We start from the raw sequence: 23084 nt of genomic DNA, 5'->3' as shown, positions 1-23084 counted from the left end.
GACGCTGGCTGGTCCAACTGGGTGCTTGCTGCATTCGTGCAACACTCACACACTCATCCCTCAGGCACCCCGCACTCATGGGTCCACCCAAACACCAGAACAGACCCTCCGTCTGCCCAATACCCCTGCCCAGACCTGAGGCCTTGTACTTGCTGGCTGGTCCAACTTGGAGTTTGTCAGAAGCTCCACATGCACACCCCATGCACACCTGGTTTGGGGCAGGAACAGACACTCTCCCTCAGCAGCCAACACCCAGCACGTGGGCTGTGACCTATGGTCCTGCTGGTCATATGGCCCTGCTCCAGCCGCTGGTGCTGAGCCCCTCACTCACACCTGTAGCTGTTTTTTCAGGGCACACACCATTCCCACCCCAGTGGCTGGAGGTTAAAGACCCCACCAGAGCCAGTAAATGACACCACAGGCCAGGGTTGGGCACCACCCCCGATCTGACTCCTGGAGCTGGCAGCCAGTCCCCTCACACCAGTCTCCCCAGTAGATGGCACTGGGCCCTTGCAGCACTGACACACATGGGACAGGGAGCAGGATTATGCAAAGAGATTGTTAAGAAAGGATTTAGTAAAACAGGACAGACTATGGTGACTGCGCACGATGCTCATTTTACACACAACCAGCTCCTTTTATAACACTTTCTGTCTAACCCCACCTCCTGGCCTTTCGTTCCTCCCTGTTCTCCCTTTCACTGCACGTCCCACCATGGGTCTGTACAGCTTTGTCAATGCCTTCATCTGTCCCTGTCAGGGTCTCCCCTGGTTTACAATCTTATCAGTTGCAAAGCCGAGGTTGATCTTCCTGAAAGTGGCTGTAGTTTCTGGATAGTCCATCAATGGGTGTGACTGGAAAGGTTTGTGTCATTGTCTCCATGTGCGCTTTGTCAGGTCTGTGTTTGGTATATTTTGTTTCTGCTTTCTCCCTTTTCCCTTAGTTTCCCAATTGACAAGATCCCTGATCAGATAACCTCAAAGGAATAAACATTCTCACCATCCCACTTGACCTCACCAATTACTGCAACAGACTGGGTTTGGTTCTCATCACTGTCTCCCCTTTGTCAGTTAAGTTTGTGTCCCTGTATGTTCTTGTTTATGGGTTCCTCTTTCTCTTATCATCTCTTTTTTTTTTTTGCAGTGAAAAAGGTCCTTGACCAGATACCCTTAAAGGAGCAGACACCTCTATTACACATTGGACTTTTTTGTGTCTGATTTGTTTAAATGTTCCCTGATCTGATCCTCCTCCATCAAGGAGTTTCCCAGTGGTCGCAGGGGTCTGGGATTCATGAAGGAAAGTCATGCCACTAAAGGCTGAGGGAAGGATGGCATTGACTACCTCAACTCTTTACATATCCTTTGCCACCCCACCTCTTAGCCAATTCATCCGAGGATCCACATTTTCACTAATCTTCCTTTTGCTGCTGATATATCTGTAAAGGCCCTTTTTGTTGCCTTTCACATCCCTTGCCAGATTCAACTCCAGGTGGGTTTTGGCTTTCCTATCTGCATTCCTGCATGCTTGGACGGTGTCACTATATTCCCCCCAGATCGCTTGTCTCTGCTTCCACCTCTTATATGTTTTATTTCTGCCTTTGAGTTTTGTCAGGATCTCCTTGTCTACTCTTGCTTTAGTTCTTGCTCTCTGGGATAAGTCATTCTTGAGCTTGGAGAAGTGATATGTGATCCTTCCAGAATCTAGGTATCAATAACGTATGCTGGAAACCATAAGACTAGTCCCGTGCTCAGCATTTCCTCACACCTACCATGGGTTGGCACAGGCCACAGAGCTTTCTCAATGGGTAGTTTGCATGTTACCATCCTGTCTGGTGAGGTAAAAAGTGTGTAACAGGTTGCAGGCCATTTCATACTGCTTGGACTCTGTGCCACAGAACTATCCCAGGCACATTCAGGTCACTGGAGTTGACGTAGTAATGGCATTTGAATCCTTTGCTTTTCGTCTTTCTGGATTGTTAATTGTCTTCAGCCCTAGATTTCTGCACTGTTGCTCACTGTCCCATTAATTCTCAGAAATCCATTGGTGATTCATTTGATAGATTTCATAAATGTAAGATGCACTTGTTTGTGCATGGGCTATGACTATACTGATAATTAAAGAAAAATATGGGCTGATTATGTTCCTTTCTCTCCAAGGGCACCTGGTGGACACTGCCTGATATCTGTGGTGCCTAAGGCTGACTACTACAGCACAGCAGCTGCATCCATGCTACATTGCACTCAGCTCTCTGGGCCCCATGCGATAGCTCCTTGGCCCTATCATATAGTTATCAGTTTCTGTGCTTTTTCATCTGAATGTGTCTGAAACAATTTGGTGGTTGAACTTCAGCCAACCAGAGGAGTGTTTTTATTGCACAAAACTGTTTCAAACCCTAGAAGTTGCATGAGCGAACGCAGTGATCCTTGAGGGTGAGAAGCCCCAGGTGGTAAAGGACTGTTCAGAGTGAAAGTAGCCAAATTGTGCAGATCAATTCTGGTTTTGGGGTGGTGCCCAGAATAATCATTCAGACTTTTGTTCAGGCATTGTCCTAGAGAATGCTACCTGGAGTGGTTTAAACAAATAAAGCCAGTGGAATGCCAAGAGCTTAGTTTGTGAACTTGCTTCCTGTTCTCCATTTCTCATTACTTTCAACATATTCACGGAATTCTAGATGAATGTGTGGAGGTTATTTGCCATCTACCATCAGCTTAGTCAGTATTACACTGAAGTCTTCCTCCTAGGCATGAAGTCTAGGCCTGACAGTGGAAAACTGATGGGAGAAAAAGATAAGATGATGCTATAAATGAGATAAATTATGATAATGAGTCTTTGGTGTTGGGTTCATAGAAATAGCTATAGTTTCTAGTCAAAATTAGCTAAGAGGGTAGCTAGCTTCTAATCAGGAGTAGGTGAAATAGTAGACTCAGCATTCACAAGTCAGAGAATATTATGTTTTCAATGGAAACATATGGGAGTCTTTTATATGCAACTTGGAAGTCAGTAATGAAATTTAGGTAAGATACAGGGTTGAGACTCCAGAATTTTTATCTGTTGAATTTGTGGAGGAGGTTAAAATATTTTTCTCCTGAACAGAGCAGCAGTGAAAATTAACTACCTTGGGTATCACATTAAACTAGAAAATTTTTCTAGTTTCCATGAGTTTTTCTTTTCTTTTAGTTTTACACATACCTCCGTTATTCTTGCCTCTGTTTGACAGGCCCCTCTCCATTGCATACTTTCTCTTATTCTTTCCTGAGGAAAATAAGAGCTTCCATATGAAGAGCTGTGCTCCATTCAGGGCAATACTGAGTTCTCTAAAGATGCTTCCACAAATGCTTCTGGAGATAGTACTGGAATCCAGGTAGCCAACTTTTATATGATGATGATCTGATCATGGAATAAATAGGTTATTTATGGCTTTTTCCTCTCCTAATATGTGTTTATATTATTCTATCTGTTGCTGTCTGTGCATTCAAGAAATTATCATTTCCCTGTGATAGTCATCTCCATAATAACACATTCTATCCACTCTTTCATTTCTTCCCTTCACTTCCTGCATTCTTTCTATCCAACACATTCCCTTATTTTTCATTTAATGGGAAAGTACTTTGCCATCTGTCTGGGTAAATATTTTATTTGTTCCACGGACCTGACCTATACATGTTTGACTTAAGGTTAATATCAGACCATGTATTTTACAAAAAATATTTTTTCTATGTATAGGAAATATATATTGCATACATTCTAATATGTTTATATTTTCAATCCTCCCCTCCCCCGCCCGGTATCAGAAATAGCATCTTTATGAAGATATAGGTTCCTGGTATATCATGCTGCACTGGTTTCAATGAGATGTAAATCTCTTAATTGAAAGCAAACAAAAAACAGATTTCTGGAGCAATATTTTTTTATGAGGTCGCTTATGAAAAATTAGAGAGTTATTTTTGTGATTTAAGTGGGGTTATAAATAAAGCCACAGATCTTTTTAGCTCTGTATCTTCTCCTCACAGAGAAGCTTGAGGCAAAAACAGCTTAAAAAAACTCTCTCTGTCTCATCTGTTTCACGTTGAACGACTTCACACTCTGCACATTAAGAGGTGTAGTAACCTTTTCCTTTACTCATAATAGCTCTTAAAAAGACTTCTAAGTAACATTGCCCAGTCTGGGCAAGTGTACACAGACTACCATCCTTCCTCATATTCAGAACTCATGTCATAAAGCAAGCTAAATTTAAAAAAAAAATAAATAGGAAAAAACATCATGGAACAAAGAGTTGCTGAGGAAAGGATGGCTTTCATTCTTTGAAGTCACTTACATTGGTGCTATCTCCAAACTTCCATTAATATTTTTTTCATATAGAAACCAGGTATCTTACTTTAATGTATTCTGATAGTTTTGTCTATCCACCTATGGTATGTGGAGTTATGCCCTGGAATATATGACTCTTTATAATTGTTTCTTGACAATTATTTCTAGTGATTAGATCACCAGTCACAGTTTATCCATTTTTAAAATGCTTTGATATTGCTTGTTAATCTTAGAAAATGATGGCCATAGAACAAATGAATAATAAATTCATAACAAGAATGGCAGTGAGACAATGTTAAGCCTGTCTGTCTGAGCACTATAGAGACAGGGAGTGAAAAACTCAAGGTTTTGTGAATACCCTTAATACATAATAAGTGTCTGTAATCTTTAACAATTATAACTCAAAGCAGTATCTTAGAACAGCATCTGTATTTTTCTGGTACTGGTGTCCTGCATACCTGTGATTTTTATTTTTTTTTCCCAGTCTTCTACAATTAAACTAAAACGCATGCAAGAATAAGTGTCTTTTAAATCAGACCTTTTGTATTTTCTTTTTTTGTCTATGATACATATTTTAATAATATCACCCCCCAACTGTTCAGGAAAGCCCTAGAACACGTACAAAAGTTTCCTTAACTTAAGTAGAAATTAAGCAGGTGTTTCTGACTAATCACTTGATTAAACGCTTTGTGGAATGGGATTTTAATCAGCATCTCTACTATATATTTCCTTTCTAGAAGTATAGATTTCTTTCAATCTAATTGAGAGGGTGAACCAGTTAACTAAGCTAATTTAGTGGCATATGTCTGAGCACTGCTAGTTTTATTAGGTGCCTTTTAGAAGCTATGTCCATTAACTACAAAACTAATAGCCTGATTCTGAATGCATTTGTTATAGAGAAGAAATACTTACTCCCATGTTCCCACTCACGTACTACTCACCAGAGTAAATGCAGGTCTTTGTAGGTTCAAATATTTATTTAGCTCATTGTTGCTGGCATCTGTTCACTATTGTTCTACACAGTATACTTAATATGCAGTGAATTATTTAGTCACAATTTATGGCATGCTTTTCATCCCATAACTTCCAAGGACTGCTCCTTGGACTCTGCAGTAGAGGTGACAATTCTCTAAGTTGTAGAAGCTGGTGATAATATCTAGGGACTGCTAACAAGCAGTAAAATACAGACAATGGTGAGCTTTAGCCATAGTATAATTCCTCTCAACTTGCCTTTAATGCAGGTATATAGACATTAATGCCTAATAAGCTGAGTCTCTAGTAGGGCCTCTAGTACTGGGTAATTGTCCTCAGGGGAATCACCATTCATAAAGCATCTTCAACTTGGTCTTTCTACTTCATTTTCAGTAGTTGAGATGAGAATTATGTCTACATTTTGACACGAACACAAAAATCTAAGTTATATTTTATATTTCCAAAACTGAATGGAAACAGTTTTCCCTTGCACTATTATGCTCTCTAGCTCTATGTACATGTTACTCTGCATATTATTTCCTTGAAGTAGCACTTCACTGATTTACTTTATGTTTTACGTGGGGGCAACAGAAGCTAGAATGAGGGTATTGCATGCATTTAAAAATTGTATACTTCTGTGAAATCAGAATAAATTTCCTAAGGAATTCAATGAAAGATCTATTGCTTCCAAATTTCAGAGTCCAGTTCGTAATTCTTTCAATGGCGGAGCTGATAAATTATTTCCCTCTTTCTTTTTTTTTTTTTTTTTTTTTTAAGTGGAAATGTATAGTTTGTTACCTGGCTCATATTAAAATGTAATCATGGGGATTATTTGCTGCCTGAAAAAAACTTAGGTAGAGTGCCTTTTACTAACGGGAAAACACAGTTCAGTTGCCACTGTACTGAAAGTGGGAACTATTGTGTGAAATCCTATGTCATATATTATACTGGAGGTCAGACTAGATATGCACAGGTCTTTCTTATCTCTACATTTGTGAAGTCTGAGGGAAAAAAAAGACAAGTTGCCTTTGCTCGAAGTTGCACTATATGCAGCACCTGTGCAAAGTATAAAAAGTTTCAAAGAGCTGCAACTCCTGAGATCAAGAATTCAGGATGAAAAAAAAGTACACAGTTCTAACCACAGTGACTATTGTGTCTAAAATAATCATTAAGTGTACCTTATTTGCTGCTTTTTATTTTCAAAGTATATTATAAACATTACATAATCGATTTTCACAAGAACCCAGTTAAGCAGATAAATACAACTAAATTCATTTAAGTTGTTCTCTGTATTCAGCTTGCTTTTTGATGTTATCAGGATGTGGAAGGGAACAGAACTCCAGCAGTCAGCTTCCTTGAAGCTGTTTCACACAGCTGGGCACATGCCCTGCCTGGGGTTTGACTCTAATGTCCTGTGTTCCTCTTTCACTCTCTCATCTTATCCTTTTCCATTTTTATTGCCCTTGATACCTTTCTTGACATACAACGGGTAGTTTGTGATGAGAGATGGGAGCTGCATCTACTACAGTGAGTATTTCCAATTAGCTTAAAAACTGAGGCTTTCCTTAACTTGTTCTTTTATCTCCCTTTTTGGGAGAACTGTTTAGTCACAGCGGCTTTAATCAGTGAGCCTTATTACAATTAACATCCATGATGATTCTATTTATTGTTGACTACAGCGAGAGGGTGATTGGGCCATTAACGCTTAAGGATTTTTTTGGCTCATTAACCAAAATGGACACAAAAGATGTTATGAAACTGTTTCATTTCCACTAGGCTAGTCTCTATAAAAATGACCTTTTAATAAAAAGTAGTCTTTGCAGCTAGTAAGTCAAATAAACCCAAAAAACCCTTTAGTAGTCCTTGAAAGATAATGGTACTTAACAATCTACAGTTTTCTTAATTTGGATAATTTTGTTTTGAACTGGAGTCTCTGAACTGTTCTGGAGAAGAAAAGCCAAAACCAGAACTTGGTATAAACATTTAACTTTGGCAGAAGAGTGTGGTTAGATCTAAAACCAGGCTTTTTGTCAGCCAAGACACTTATTTTTTTCTGTCACTGTGTTTGGATCATGTTAAGAAAAAATGAACTGATGAGCAAATGCTGCTTAAATGACTTGGCTAGCAAAGGGAACAGCTGCTGCTTCTGACTTATGATATATCCTTAGTCCACATGGCTATAAAACTGTTCTACATATTACTTCCTAGAATGGCATGCTTAGGGCTGTTCTATGTTTATGTAAACACAAGACAAACTTGTTTAAGTGTTATAAGTTAAAGCCAAAATGCCCAAGCACTTAGCCATTTGCTTATGGGTCCTTCCAAACCCCAAATGCTGTTTAGTTCAAGTAAATAAATAGATAAATAAATAAATAAAATAATAAATAAACAAAATATCCCTTTCTGTGAAACTTTGTGAAAACTGTACTCCTGATTACTGTTTAGAAAAATCTAGTCTAATTGGGTTTTACACTAGGCTTATCATTGTGGAATTTGAGCAATTGCAACATCCAAAATTAAGAAAAGACTGTGGAAGAGAAACAAATGATAAAATAAATGTGAAATGCAGGGGTTCAGCAGCACGATGTAAATAAGTAACAGGAAAAAAAAAAAAACAACAGTTTAAAGGTCAGAAAAACATCCCATTGTTGAAGCTAAACCGAGAAATTAGTTCCTTAAGAACAACAACAAATAGTCAAATACTTGAAAATGGAATAGAAGTGCAGGGAACAATATCTTGCACTAGCATTAGAATTTTAAGGATATTTCAATGCTTTTTGAATCATGTTTGCTGGAAATAAATGTATTTCTTATCTACATAGCTATAACCACTTTGTTTCATTAAAGCAGAGGTGTTCTGAGTTACCAATGTGGTTGTTACGGTTTTATTGTCTTGACTGATTTAATGATTTTTTCACTATTTATATGAGCACCTCATATCCTGTTTTTCTCATTTTCAAATACTGCAAATTGATTGTAGAACATTAAGAATAAATATACTGACTACAAGAGTAGTGTAACACAAGAACAGACTTCCAATAGTCTCCATCTCTGGAGGATTTTAGGACTTAGGGCTTGATCTACTGTTGGTGATAGTCTTGCTTCAAGTACAAGGGTGAATTACAGAGGTCTTTTCCAGCCACCAGTTCCATGATTCCATGAACTTGTATGAGAGAAAATTTCTATGGGCCTCATACTCCTAAAAGTTGCTCCAAATCAATCATAGCTTAAATTAGCTGTTCCCCCCTGATTTGCCGGGAGGGTACAGTAGGCACTTACACTGTCTGCCTTTAGCATCCGACTTGAGATGCCTGAGATACACTTTATGAGGCTTTCTTCAAACTGAATGGAGAATGACATGGTTCCGAACACCCTGCTGAGGCTTTGGTTCTTATTTGTCCTCTGTGAAACCAAGCTCTTGCCATAGCACTCTCTATATGTCACCAATGCATACAGGGCTGCTAGTTTAGGCACATAGAATGGGTTTCATCTTATTGAACATAGATAACCATATCTGAGCTAGTCATCCTAAACTCCCTTTGTAGTCAATAGAGAAATGAAATCATTTTAAGGATATATTTTATCTTTTCCTATTTCAACTATGAAGTGAGTGTAGGACAACTAGTTCAGGCATAAACACCTATAGGAGAAGGACACAACGCTGACTCAATCTAAACAGTGTGAAGTTAAAGTTAGATGAGGTGTATGACAATGATCTGGTTAAATGATTACAGTAGTTTAGTGTGAATAAACTCTATAGTTCTGATTACTGAATTTTTATCATGGAGTCAGACACATAAACCTAAATGTGTACACTGATGTGAGGAGAGAAAAATAGATGGTGCAGGGGCCTGCAGCTCTTCACTTATGATGAACATACATTTGCTGACCTAAGCTCACATCTGCATCATCTAGGACCACCGCATTTTTGTGTCCTTGGTTATCACGATGTAGATACAAAGAAAGTGTAGTCCCTGTAAACCAGTTTCTTTTCATTGCACATACTGCTTTATGGTCACACCATAATCCGATAAATGTTTACTGAGGACTTAATCTCTAATAGTTCTGTTTCCTAGCACATACTAAGTAGAGGAACTGGCATATGGCATAGGATGCAGATGGATCAGCTCTGCATGATCTGCAGTCTATAGTAGTTTGAGCTATGGTCTACAGCAGTTTAAGCACACATTTGCAGACGTATTTTTGTGGACTGCTTAGAATTATTCTTTGAAAAAAGAAATAATATCAGAAAGTAAAAAATAATCACCTATCGAAAGGTTCAACCCTACAGCCATAGGTGTGACATTATTCTGTTATTCTATGCTTTTAAGGGAAGACATTTGCTTTAGTAGCTAGAATAGCATATAGTAGATAGCCTATTTTTTTTAATGCATGATAAAAGCACCAATGTAACATTTCAGACAGTGTCATGAGCAGATGTGAACTCTGGAATATAAAAAAGAAAGTCTTAAAAATGGAAGAGGTGCCAGGAAGTAGATGGTTGATTCAAGAGACAGGTGGTTATTTCACAGTTCTGTGACATGATTCTGAAAAAGAAAGTACACAAATTATGCTCTGCTGCCCAGTGCCTAAAACAGGGAAAGAGACTAGGAGCAAGAACTAGCTGCCATGTTCAGCTGCAAAACCTTGAGTCAACATGGTCCTGTAGCTTAGAAATGATAGTAAGAAACTAGTCAGGAAAATATTATAGGTCTGGGAAAGACTGATGTCTACATTTCAATAATAATAATTTTAAAGTATCGTTCTATGCCAAAATATTCTGATATGCCTTCAGAAGTGATCAAATAAAATAAAAGACAGCCTTTGATGGCATGAGTAGTATCCCATTAGAATAACAAATTTTCTCTTTCTGATATTTCTCTTTTTTTAAAGACTTTTCTACCCTCTGTGGGTGCCAATGGCAACAGGGACCAAAACTCAGGTAGCCTTGAGAAGGCAAAATTCAGCAATAGGAAAGTAGAAAGGAATATTAATGTCAGTATCTAGGTAATAGGCAGGAGTTCATTTGTAGACAGGCAGCCAGTTTTTAAAACACTTAAACTACTCATATGACTGTGTGGTTGCTGTATATTTCCAGTCTGTTCTGCTCCAAGGGACACTGGGTGGACTTAAAAGCAAACAAAACAAAGATACTAGAGAGAAGTTACTTATACTAAGTGGAACTTTCCAAATCCCTTGTGAATCTATTCCTATTTAACCTAAACAAGCTGGAACACAGGTATTTGACTGTTTTTTTCCATTTATATGTGCATGTGATTGATTTGAAGCATTAGTACCATCATTTTTTCTCTCCTGTTCAATGCAAAAGGGCAGCAAATATATAATGTGTTTTCAGGCCAAGCTCAGGATGTGTAAAAACTAAATGCTTCCAGTCAGTCACATCATTGGAGTAGGAACAGAAATCCAGTCTCTTCTTGGCTTGGATACTTAATTTATTATACTTTAACCCCTATCTTTAACCCCTAATGACTTTTTGATCTCTAAAATCTGAAGTTATCCTCAGCTGAATATTATCTGATTTATAATCAGAAATAATCAGCTCTTCAGCTGCAGGCAATATGTGTTCTATTCAGCAAATCTGTTGTACGATTCACAGTTCAGTACAAAGAAACTGTTCTCTTACTGTCTATGAATACTATCTCCTCCCCAAACTTTACATTCCTTATTCAGGCAAAAATTGTTTTTATCTCAGTGTTAATTTGAGTGAGTATATGGGATTAGGATCTCCAGGTAAAGTCGTGAAAAAAATGAAGAACTATTATATAAACTTTTATTTAAGTGATTGTTACTGTTTTCCGACTGAAAGTAATTCTTACACAGTTTATAGATATATTCCTAGGGCTTCCATAGAATTAGAGGGCACAAGTGACGCCATCTGCTCTGAGCAGATCTTTATCCTTCTGCACTGCCACCTCGTATCTCAAGTCTCATAAAAAAATCAGTAAACACTGACAAACACTTTCTTCATAGAATAAACACAGAGAAATTCCTCTTGAAAATCAGTCAGATGTTCAGGAGGAGCCAGCCAGTCTGTAATTATTTTTTTTGTTGGCATAAAGGTGGAGAAGGCTTCCTTAGGAAAGATACCTATGTAATGTAGTCCTTTTCCACACAGACTCTTACAAACTATGCTTTGCTCATATTCCATGCAGAAGAATTTTATCATTCTTCTGGAGATAGGTGCTAAAGTGAATGAAACAGGAGGTACAGCCGAGCACATGAACTCTCTTGCTGTAAATTTTAGACAGTAGGATAGGCTTGTTATAAAATAAACTTTTCCAGATATGGCCTCCAGATCTGGATAAAATAATTTTCAATAACACAATACAGACAAAGAATCATACAACAAAGCAGCTACTCTTGTATTGCGCTGGAAAGGAAGTCAGCTTTCTTGACAGCTGAAAATAATAGATTTTTCTGAATCCTTCTCTCTGAATCTCAGAGCCAAAATGAATCCAGGAGAAACTAAAGAATAAGCTTTGCCATTTTTATGAAAAGCTGATGAAAACCTTAAGTAACTTAATCTCTAAACTTGCTGATGATTAGAATTGCCTCTAGATCCTGTACCCTCTCCTCCTAACTTGCTTTCTTAACATAATTTCTTATTTAACTAAATAAGTGTCTGAGTTAGCTTTGTGTCCGTCCCCAAGCAATGAATTCCTAAGGTAAGAATATATTACCTTAAAAGAGTATCAACAATGTCAGAGATAGTATGTGCATTTGCAGCCTTCTCTTCACCATTAATTATTTTCATGTGTGTTTAGAATATAGCTTCTGTTTGAGAAAGGCAAGATGTCAAGTAGACAGATGAATATTAGGTTTAATTTCAGCACATCTGCACAACTGAATTACATGAGATTGATAAGTAATGCCATTTGCTTAGTACTAAATAATCAAGTCAATGTACTCTAATATACTTTCACAATGTACTCTAATATGCTTTCCATAGTTAAACTCACTGTTACTGCTCAGCTTGCCGTTATCATTGCATCTTGCATATGATTCCCCAGATGAATACTAGTAGCGGTAATATGTCACTGTGCTGGAATCTATATTTCTGCCTGTCCTATTGTTCCAAATTATTGACCAACAAATATAAAAAATTGTAAAACTATATGATAGTATGATTTTTTAAAAAATTATTAATTAATGGACTATATACAATCTATGTCTTCTTATTTCTGATTGAAGAGTAAATATCAGTATTTTTGGGCTCTGTTGACTGACTTACTGGATAAACATTGACAGTGCTATGCTTTTGTTTAATGTCAGTGAATTGTGGCTAATATTTATGGTACCTTAGTGAAATATTCACATTACAAACTAAAAACATATAGAATATGCCTGAGTTTAATTATGAATTGGTCATTTGGGTTGGTATTTTTCAAGAAAAAAAGAGGTGCAATGTGGTTTCCCACATAGAATCTTCATTTCTTATTCCCTTACACCTTTTCAAAAATTCTGTCCTCAGATAATTTTTGACAAAACATTGGATACAGGTCTTGGTACTTGCTGAGATTTCTAGACCAGCTGAAAAAACCCCAATCAAACAAAACACCCCAATCTTACAGCAAACAACCAGCTCAGTGTCAGATTTTATTATTTATGAATTTGATGTAATTGACTATAGCATGTTTTTGAATCATATGCAATTCTTTTCCACATTTTGATGTAATACCAGGTGAAGCTTGATCAAAAAATTATCTGAGTTTTCACTTAAGATTTGAATTTGTATTATATATAACTAACAAGTCATTTAATTTCTGGGCTAAAATGTTTTTTGAATGAATACCTGAATAGATAAGAAACCATCTGCAAAAGAAAAAAAATATGCATTCATATGCAAAGAATGCTTTACATAACAGGAATTTATTGTATTAGAATCTGCTTTTCTGAAAGTCTCTGAAGAAATATGGTTGGATGAGATTGTGTCTAAAGCATGGGATTAAGAGATCAGTATTCACTTTATGGCTGTGTAACACATTTTCTGTGACCTTGGACATATCACCTATCCCTTCCATATCTCATTCTTCTGTCTTTTTTTGCTTGTTTGTTTTTTGTATTATGATGTGAATCCATTTTACTTACAAGTAATGCATGGGACGATGTTCATAAGACATGTTGTGGAGTCCCCTTCTTTGGAGATTTTCAAGACCCGCCTGGATGCAGTCCTGAGTATCATGCTCTGACATGCTCTGGGCAATCCTGCTTCGGCAGGAGAGTTGGACTAGATGATCTTTATGGTCCCTTCCAACTCTAAAAACTCAGTGAAATTCAGTGAAAGACTTGCTAGCCAAAGACATGTCACTGAAGCAATTAATCAAATGAAGGAAACAAAGGTATATGACCTCACTATTCACAAAATGTGCTGTATATATACATGCAAATGCAATTACTTTTTGTAAAAGTGATGGGGAAAATTAAAGTCTGCTGTACAAAGCCAACAAATTTGCTTCCAGCAGTTTATTTATGATACTTCTATTTATTTTCAGTCAGAAAATAATCCAGGTATTTTCCATTTAGGAATCAATTTCATAACCGGAATGTTGAGGAATAGAAGCAAAATTAGTTTAATATTATCTAAAATTCCTTGGACTGATCATTTCCAACTATCATCTTAAAAAGCTAACACTCTTTCCTCAAGAACTTCGTAAGTCCTACTGACTCAAAGAAAGAGCTACAAACTGAGTTGAGCTAGTATTCCAAAAATGTATTTTGGAGAGATAATAAATTGTGGGAATGAATATGGTTTCACTACCATTATATAAGCTTCATTTTCAGAGGATCATGGCCCTTAAGCTTTAAAAATAACTATATTGAAGGGCTAGACTAACCATTAAAAATAACTATATGGGTTGGAATGACCCATATATAGTTGCTTTGCTCAACATTTTAATGGTTAGTGTGAATAGTTTTTCTTTAAAGCTTTGATACTTCTCTTGGCTGAACAGACTGCTGAAAACTTGCAGTTTGAAAGAGTAGAAAGTATCTTTTCTTAGCTTATGAAATTCCACAATGGAAGCATGACCTTCCTTTGTGCCAATCAAAAAGTAGATGTATGCCACAACCAGTATAGTCTTTGTGGGCCAAAGCAGCACATCTTTTATGTGAAGCTAAGAAGTTATTGTTAGTCTAATTAAAATCTAAATCTATTCAACATGCAATAGTTATTGTTATTAGTCCTGGCTTAATGATAGTAACAGTTTTAGTATAAAATTATCCAATAAATCCAGAAAAAAAAGTCATTATTAATGCCCTTAACTTTGTTATACAAAAACTTTTGTATAACATCTTTTCTAGGGTTTTTTGCTTACATAACAAATGCTTTTCTGAGGGTGTTATAGCAAGTTGTAAGTATCTCACCTCCTTCATCAGGAACTGTATGATGTTGGTAGTCAAGGTTTCTTCTCCCTCACTCCTGGGGGCTATTTTGACACATTGAGAACACCTTGTTCTCTCTTCATTGCTCTGTAATTCCACACTACATCCACATTTACTATATGTGGTGTGGTCTACATAATCTGAGTACCTCTTCTTTGCTCTCTTTTTTAACCCCTCAAACAAGTTACATACAGTTCACAACATTGCATTCCTTAATGATCATTAACTGACAGCTAATCTGTTCTTAGCCCTAAGGCCTTTGATATTGTCCTGTGCTCATACTTCCAAGATTTCTGCTATCATCTTGTGCTTTTACTCCTCTACATCCAGTCATTATTTTAGGGTAATAGAATCTACACAGAATGCCCTTTATCAGTACTTGTTCCTTAACAGAAATGACTCAAAATTTTTGTAACACTAGATGTTGCACCTATTATACAACATTGTCCAAAGCTAAATAAAACTAAAACAAAATAAATAATAACTCACCTGGCTACTCACCTGACTGTTACAACTAATCCTGCTGCCAGGAAGCACACAATAAGGCCGGACAAAACAAATCTGAAAAACCCCAGTCATGAGGCCTTACAGAGTTAGTACAATCTGTAGCCTGTTAAAGCAATGGCAATCCCACTGCAGTGGGCTGACCTTGGCTGGATGTCAGGTGCCCACCAAGCTGCTCTCTCACTCCCTCTCCTCAGCAGGACAGGGGAGGAGAAAATAAGATGGAAAAGAACTCATGGGTCAAGATAAAGGCAGTTTAATCAAAACAAAAGCAAAGGCTGTGCGTGGAAGCAAAGGAAAACAAAAGATTTATTCTCTACTTCCCATCAGCAGGTGAAGTCCAGCCACTTCTCAGGAAGCAGGGCTTCAGTATGCATAGTGGTTGTACCAGAAGACAAATGTTTTGATACCGAATACTCCCTTCTCCTTCTCCTTTCTCCTAGCTTTTATTGCTCAACGGACACCATATGATAAGGAATATCTCTTTGATCAGTTTAGGTCAGTTGTCCTGGTTGTGTCCCCTCCCAAGATCTCACCTGCCTCCAGCCTAATGGCCTTTAGGGGTGAGGCAGAAGGGGGAATGTTGGGTAGACAACCTTGATGCTGTGTGAGCACTTCTCAGCAGTAGCCAAAACATTGGTGTGTTATCAACACCTTTCTAGCTACCAATACAAAGCACAGCACTATGCGGGCTGCTATGGGGAAAATTAATTCCATCCCAGTCAGACTCAATAAACCCGTCTTTGCAAGCCTACATAAGTACAGTCTTCTCTGTGACAACAGCCTTCAGAGCTAATAGAGATAAACCAGTTGCTCAAGAGCTCAAGAGGAATGCTGAAGGCTGGTGTACCATACCTTGTGCCAAGAATAGGGGGATGAAGGTGACAGCTGGGCAGAAGTCAACTTGAGTGTAGGGTTAATTTTTTCACTCAAAAAGATTCTGTACAAAAATGCTATATTAGGAAAGAGGTAGTCTGTTTGCAAAGACAGCTCTGAAAAATTACCAAAAAAAAATAGAACTATCCTTTGCAATTGCAGCTTTTACACTTCCTGCATGTAGATTTTTATACAACTTCTAACAAAATTGCTGTCTTCCTGGGGATCTCCCTTCCCTCTCTAGATCTTTGCTCTTGAAGATGATAGAAAAAAAGGACTTGGATCATACAAGTAAATTTATAACTGCCATAGACTATTCATGAAGTTTTCAATATTTGACATGTTATTGTCATAATTTTCTGTATTTTTCTTTTGAGACTATCTAAAATTCTTCCTTGATCAACTGCAATGGTTGTTTAAGTGGCAGAAAATACTCAATGAATGTATGGGAGCCTTGGGTTCTTTGGAGATTTTGGATATTTATTTTTAGTTTTTATTTACATAAGTAGGTTAGTATAGAATAAGAAGAGGGAAAATAATTCCCCTCTGAAAGAAGAAAATGAGAAGCCACTGCAAAAGCAAAACACCAACACTACTGTGTCATTAGCAGAAGCGGTGCTTGGGTGCTTGCGAGTACTTGCTCATCTCTTTTACGTATTGAATGGATCTGGTCCTTATTTAATACCCCATGGACATCTGTGAGACATACAAGACCTTGAAAATTTGGCCTATACACACATTTCTTCAGTTCCAAGGAATATTTCAATGTATCTCTTACATAGCCTTGCTTATAGTTTAAAAATATATGAGTTTATGAGGCTGAGGAAGGACATTCTCAATTTCATTAAATTTCACTGACCATAGCTGTAACTGCACCTTTCTATCAATATTGTTGTGCATGTGTCTTGTGAAGATTTGGCAGGATCCCCACCAAAGCATCATCTTATTTTTCTTCTTTCCTCTCACATTCTAAGGCTGTGATGAATGAACACAAAGTATAAAGCTGAGACAAAGGAAATAACATTAATTATATTCAGACAATCGACTAGCACTCAGAGTAGATGAGGGTTTTTTTTGCAATCTAGTTTCACCAGTATGAACAGTCCCGTCAGTTTCTCTGCTTGTTCCACTGCATGGCCAAACAGCTAGGTAGGTCATTTGTCACAGAACATAAAAGAATTCAGTCTTTTTGAAGTCGGGAATCCAAGCCTATGAGCCCATCAGTAATTCATACTATAATTCCATCTTTGCATAATCAGAGAGGTTAGCTGCCAGCAGTCTATTTATGCGCAAGAGCATAGCAGTATCTTGGAGTTAGTTTTCCTTGTAAGCCTATAAATTTTGATGAGGTTTATATGTTTTGATCAGCAAAACACATTTTGAGGAGGAATAAATACATTTTTAAAACTAAACATATTTCACTTTTTAGTGACGCATGGATACCAGTCTGGCATTTTCTTATGAGAGGTAGCCAAAAGCAAACTGGGCTCTCTTTTTGTGATTGGTAGACAAGGTAAAAAGCTTGAATTTGGGACTGCATTAATGCAGATGACCACTGAACGAATTTGACCTCTTTAGTGCTTGAATCAACTCAGCTGGAAAACTGGATATTAGCAGGACCTGACTGAAAAACAGATGTTGTAGCACAATAGATACAATCTCCATAAACAAATCACAGACAAAAACTATGTGAAATTGCATGTAGTTATTGTGAAACAGTAGAAGGAGAAATGGATTTGTGATATTTTGTATTGGAATTGTGATATTTTTTATTGGAAAACCAAGCAAAGGTTCAAAGAAATATGTTGCTATGGTTCCAATACATCTTTGCATTGAGAGGTTAACATGACATTGCAGATTTCTTGAAGGAAAAAAAAATACTTCAAAACTGGGAGGCCTAACGTATCAGAAAATAATATAAAAAGGAATACAATTGGCAGAAATCAGTCAAAATGATAAGGAGAAATATCAGATAACTTAGACATTATATAGGAATTTGAAATAATTAAGAAATCCTTTATGATAAAGCATTCTCATATTTATAGTCTTAATGTTATTGAATCATCACTAGACTTTACATCATCAGAATAGAATAGAATAGAATAGAATAGAATAGAATAGAATAGAATAGAATAGAATATTTTTTTTTAGTTGGAAAGGATGTACAGCAATCATCTTGTCCAACTGCCTAACCAATTCAGGGCTAACCGAAAGTTAAAGCATGTTATTAAGGGCAGTGTCCAAATATCTCTTAAAGACTGACAGACTTTGGGCATTGGCCCCCTGTCTAGGAAGTCTGTTCCAGGATTTGACCACCCTCTCTATAAAGAAACGGTTCCTAATGTCCAATCTGAACCTCCTCTGGTGCAGTTTTGAACCATTCCCACATGTCCTACCACTGGACACCAGGGAGAAGAAATCAGCACCTCCCTCTCTACTTCCCCTCTTCAGGAAGCTGTAGAGAGCTATAAAGACCTCATTAGGTCACACCTTAGCCTTCTTTTCTCCAAACTAGACAAGTCCAAAGTCCTTAACCACTCCTCATAAGACATTCCTTTCAGCCCTTTCACCGGATTTGTTGCCTTCCTCTGGACACCTTCAAGCACCTTCACAACCTTCTTAAATTGTGGGGCCTAGAACTGATCACAGAACTCAAGATGAGGCTGCACCAATGCTGCATGGAGTGGGATAATCACCTCTTTTGACCGGCTGGTGATACTGTGTTTGATGTACCCCAGGATGTGTTTTGCCCTCTCGGCTGCCAGAGCACACTGCTCATGCATAATGAGCCTGCTGTCGACCAGCACCCCCAGATCCCTTTCTGCAGGGCTGCTCTCCAGCCACTTCTCTCCCAGCTTTTACTTGTGCCTGGTGTCACTCCATCCTAGGTGCAGAATCCAGAACTTAGTCTTGTTATATTTCATCCCATTAATCATAGCCCAATGCTCCATTCTGTCTAGGTCCCTCTGCAAGGCCTCCTATGCCTCAAGAGAGTCAATAGCACCTCCCAGTTTGGTATCAGCAAACTTGCATTCAACTCCTGCAACCAGGTCATTGATAACTAGATTGAACAGAACTGGCTGTAGAACTGAATTTTGAGGAACACTGCTGTCACCTGTCAGATGTCATCCCATTCGCTATTACCCTTTTAAACCTAGCCATTCAGCCAGTTCTTCACCCATCCAGAATGATGCTCTGAGTGACAGTAGCAAAAGCCTTACTTAAATCCAGAAAAGCTACATCCAACACCTTCCCTTCATCCACTTAGCAGATGACCAAGATGATCGTAGAAGGATATCAAATTAGTTAAACGGGACTTTCCCTTTGTGTACCTATGTTGACTGTGCCTGATGATTACATTGCCCTTGAAATGCCTTTTAATAATATTCAGTATAATCTTCTCCATAATTTTCCAGGAACTGATGTTAGACTAACAGGTCTGTAGTTCCCCAGGTCTTCCCTCATGCCCTTTTTGTAGATTGGAATAAGACTGGTTAGTTTTCTCTGGTTAGCTTTCAGCAGCGACCTCCCCAAACTCCCATGACCGTTGGTGGATGATCGAGTAGGAATCCTGCCATAACATATGCTAGCTAAGTTGTAACCACTATCTATATGAAGTTATGTTTGTACTATACCCAGGTTTTTGTCAGATATTTTCTTGTGGGACCTCATACAAAGATTCTCCTCCATATTTGTTTGTACTCTGTGTATTTTTATTTAGACAGCATATATACTCAAATTTAAGGCTGGTTTTCATATGTACACTGTACACAGATTAGATGTTGATATGTGGGTAAATCAGCTGTTGGTTTGAATTTTGGAATAAATTCTTTTTTGCAAAAACCCTGAAAGATATGATTTAATTTATCTTGACATTACCATGCTCTTGATATATAATTTTCAAAATAATCAGATACCTTAAATTTATTTGAACTTCTTTGTCTAAAGCTTAGCAGATCATGTCATCAGTGAGACCTCTGTGATACAGTAGAACATACGTGTTGAGATTTTGAAAGCTCAGCTTTTTCAGCAGGTTTCAGATGCATTTATAACAATTACTTTTGACTAGAGATTATAGGTCTCAATGAGTTGTTCTTCTGAAGCATTTCTGGGCAGTAATAGACATACTGCAAAAGGCACTTGAGACAGTGTTTATATGCAGTCCTAAAGGTACTTTGATAAGGCTCAGTTTTTTTGAACAGATGGTGTAATTTGCTTCCTGCTGCTTTTAAGGGTTGTCTTCCTTTTCCTGAGGTATTCTAGTGCACTCTTGTGACAACCCCATTTGTCCGTTACAACTGTTTTTGTTTCTTTATTTCAATTCTCTGACTATCTTTCACTTTTACTGTGTGGTAATTTTTTCAGGGGATTACTGACCTAATAAGCCTGATGCAGTCATGACATACATGGCCCTGGATAGTTGCAATAAGGCTCCTCCCTCCCTTTTATGATTCTGAAATACCACATACAGAAATTGCTTCTCTGAAATGACAATAAAATAATAATCCTAATATTGTGTAATGTTGAATTTGCTACACCATATTCCCAGAGCTTTCCTTTGCAAAGATCATGTGAAATCAGCCCATAAAAAAGGATAATTTTAAAATGTCATTTAATATAGGTATTTTTATTCTTAGAAGACATGGCTATTGCGTTCTGGAAACTGTCCACTGACATCCCTGAAGAATAGAACCCTTTCCCTTAAAATCGCAAGATGTTAGAGTAGAGACAGCAGTTCTTGAAGCCCTTCCTTTTACAGCTCTGGTGCTTTTCTGAAAACGAGAATGGCAGTCAGAGATAACTGTGGTGCCTGTTTTAGATCTGGCCTAATGGGTGCTGTTTTCCATTGAAGACTGTTATAAAAAATCAGGGCCACCATCTGTTAAACCTTCATATTGTCTCATGATCACGTCAGTGGTGGTTTTCAGAGGAGGATGGTTAGGGAGCCCCATTAGATGAATGAATTCTGTTATGCAGATGCCTTTATTTTTTCTTCTGAGTGATTACTAAACCATTGCTTCTGAAACTGAAGAAGCAACGAAGAAGGTAGCAATGCATAAGTTAAATTATTTTACCATGCTTGCTTGCAGCTGTTATACCTATACTTAAGGAAATTTAAGTGTGTGTCACATGTTGAAAGACAGTGAATTCTCATGATATCTCTGTTTTCTCATGATATCTCTGTTTTCTTTGCTTTCTAGATCCCTGGCAGGGAAACTGCACAATGAAAACATAACTTGGTTAACTTCGGGAGTATTTGAGACAGGCTAAAGGTGTCTATCTAAATACACAGATATAGGCAGTTGCTTACTGGCTCTTCCAACACTCTGAGCTGCCCAGTCATGAGGCAGCTCCAGCCCAGGAGCCATCTAAATTTTTGAGATGCTGTGTCTCATCTAAAGCATTCCCCTTTTACTTGTCTAGAGATGTACCAATAACTCCTAGTACTTTTGTAAGGTAACAAAAACATGTTAATTCCACTTTTATAGATGGTGGTCTGAAGAGCAGAAAAATTACTTTTTTGGGTATCACATGGAAAATCTGTGAGGTGAAATACATGTCTCCTAATTTCCAGGCTAATATAATTGCTATTAACCAACTATTCATCTTCTTTGCTTGAAGTTGTGGTTATACAGGTATAAGCCCGATATTAGCACTGGAACAGTACTGAAATGTGTTGGTGAATCTGAGTCTGGTAAAGGAGTTAAATACTTCTAATTCAAGATCTTTTAAGGTGAGTAACAGCTGTGAAAATAGAAAATGGAGTAAAATTCCTCTAGAATTCTACAGACCTGCTTAGACCCTTTTCTTAATCTTGATGGTGAGAGATGTAAATAGAATTAGTGTCATGAGCACTTGTGATCATTAAAGACTATTCAGCAGGTTATACTGATCAAATCTAATTAGGATAATTATTAACCTCCTGCTCAAATGCTTTTTTCATTATGTAAGACAATTTAGGCTTTTTCATTTTATGTTACTGTTTTGATACATAAAGAATTTGCATAGTTTTATCTCAGATGAGCCTGTATTTTAAGGAAATACTTCAGTATGGATAATGTACAGTTATTTCTTGACATCCTTCACGATGAAAGACAAAAATGAACCAGTGTTATTCATTTCACATATGTTATTGAACTGCTGTCGGTGTTATTGAAATTTCGTCTTTAATAACCTATGCTGGAAGCTGCAGTCACCCACAATGAAACACTCAAAACCTCCTCATTTTAGTTTCAGTAATGGCTTTCCCATAAAGCAATTACTTTCGTATGCTCCTGCTCCATCAAGGTTATTTCTAAAATAGTGGAACTTTCTTTCAAAAGTGGAGTTGTGTGGTGACCTGCAACTTTTTTTTTAGTATGGCAAGAACAAATATACAACTTTCTTATGAAAACTAGGCACTTAACTTCAAATGATAAAACAAGAAAGAAGCAGCCGAAGTTACTTCACACCCTAGTACAAATATTGATAAAAGGATTAAGTGACAAACCGATTTAAATGTAACTGAATGTAGCTAATACGACTCCGAATAAGTCACAGAAGGATAAGTCAAGGGCATACTGTACTCATTATTAATACTTAAGGTCCAAAACTTGTAAGTGGTTTCACTTGGCCATCAAACAAAATGAAAAAAAAAAAAAAAAAACCAAACCCAAAAAAGGATTAATTTTTGTAATATCAAAAAGTTCTCTTGGGAAGACCAAAGCAAGCTAAAAATAATATTGAAGTGTTCCAAACGTGTATCAGTTCAAACACCATGGATTATTTTAATGAAAAACAGTTAAAATTTAAATATAGCTTTAATGACTAAAACTACCTATTTAATTTTTGCACTTCAATAGTTTGCAAAATGCAATGTTGCCCTACTTTAGAAAAGTTTCTTTTTAAGCGTACTCTATTAAACATAGCACCCAGCTGGGAAGCACTTGGAATAAAAATTAACTGATCTCAAAGACATTAAAAGGTATTTTTGTTAAGTTTAATATAGAACTTTTAACAAAATAAAATAAAAAATTCTGTGT

Source organism: Numenius arquata, chromosome 1 (genome assembly GCF_964106895.1).
Source record: "Numenius arquata chromosome 1, bNumArq3.hap1.1, whole genome shotgun sequence".
NCBI classification, from domain to species: Eukaryota; Metazoa; Chordata; class Aves; order Charadriiformes; family Scolopacidae; genus Numenius; species Numenius arquata.
Note: the sequence above shows the minus strand (reverse complement) of the source record.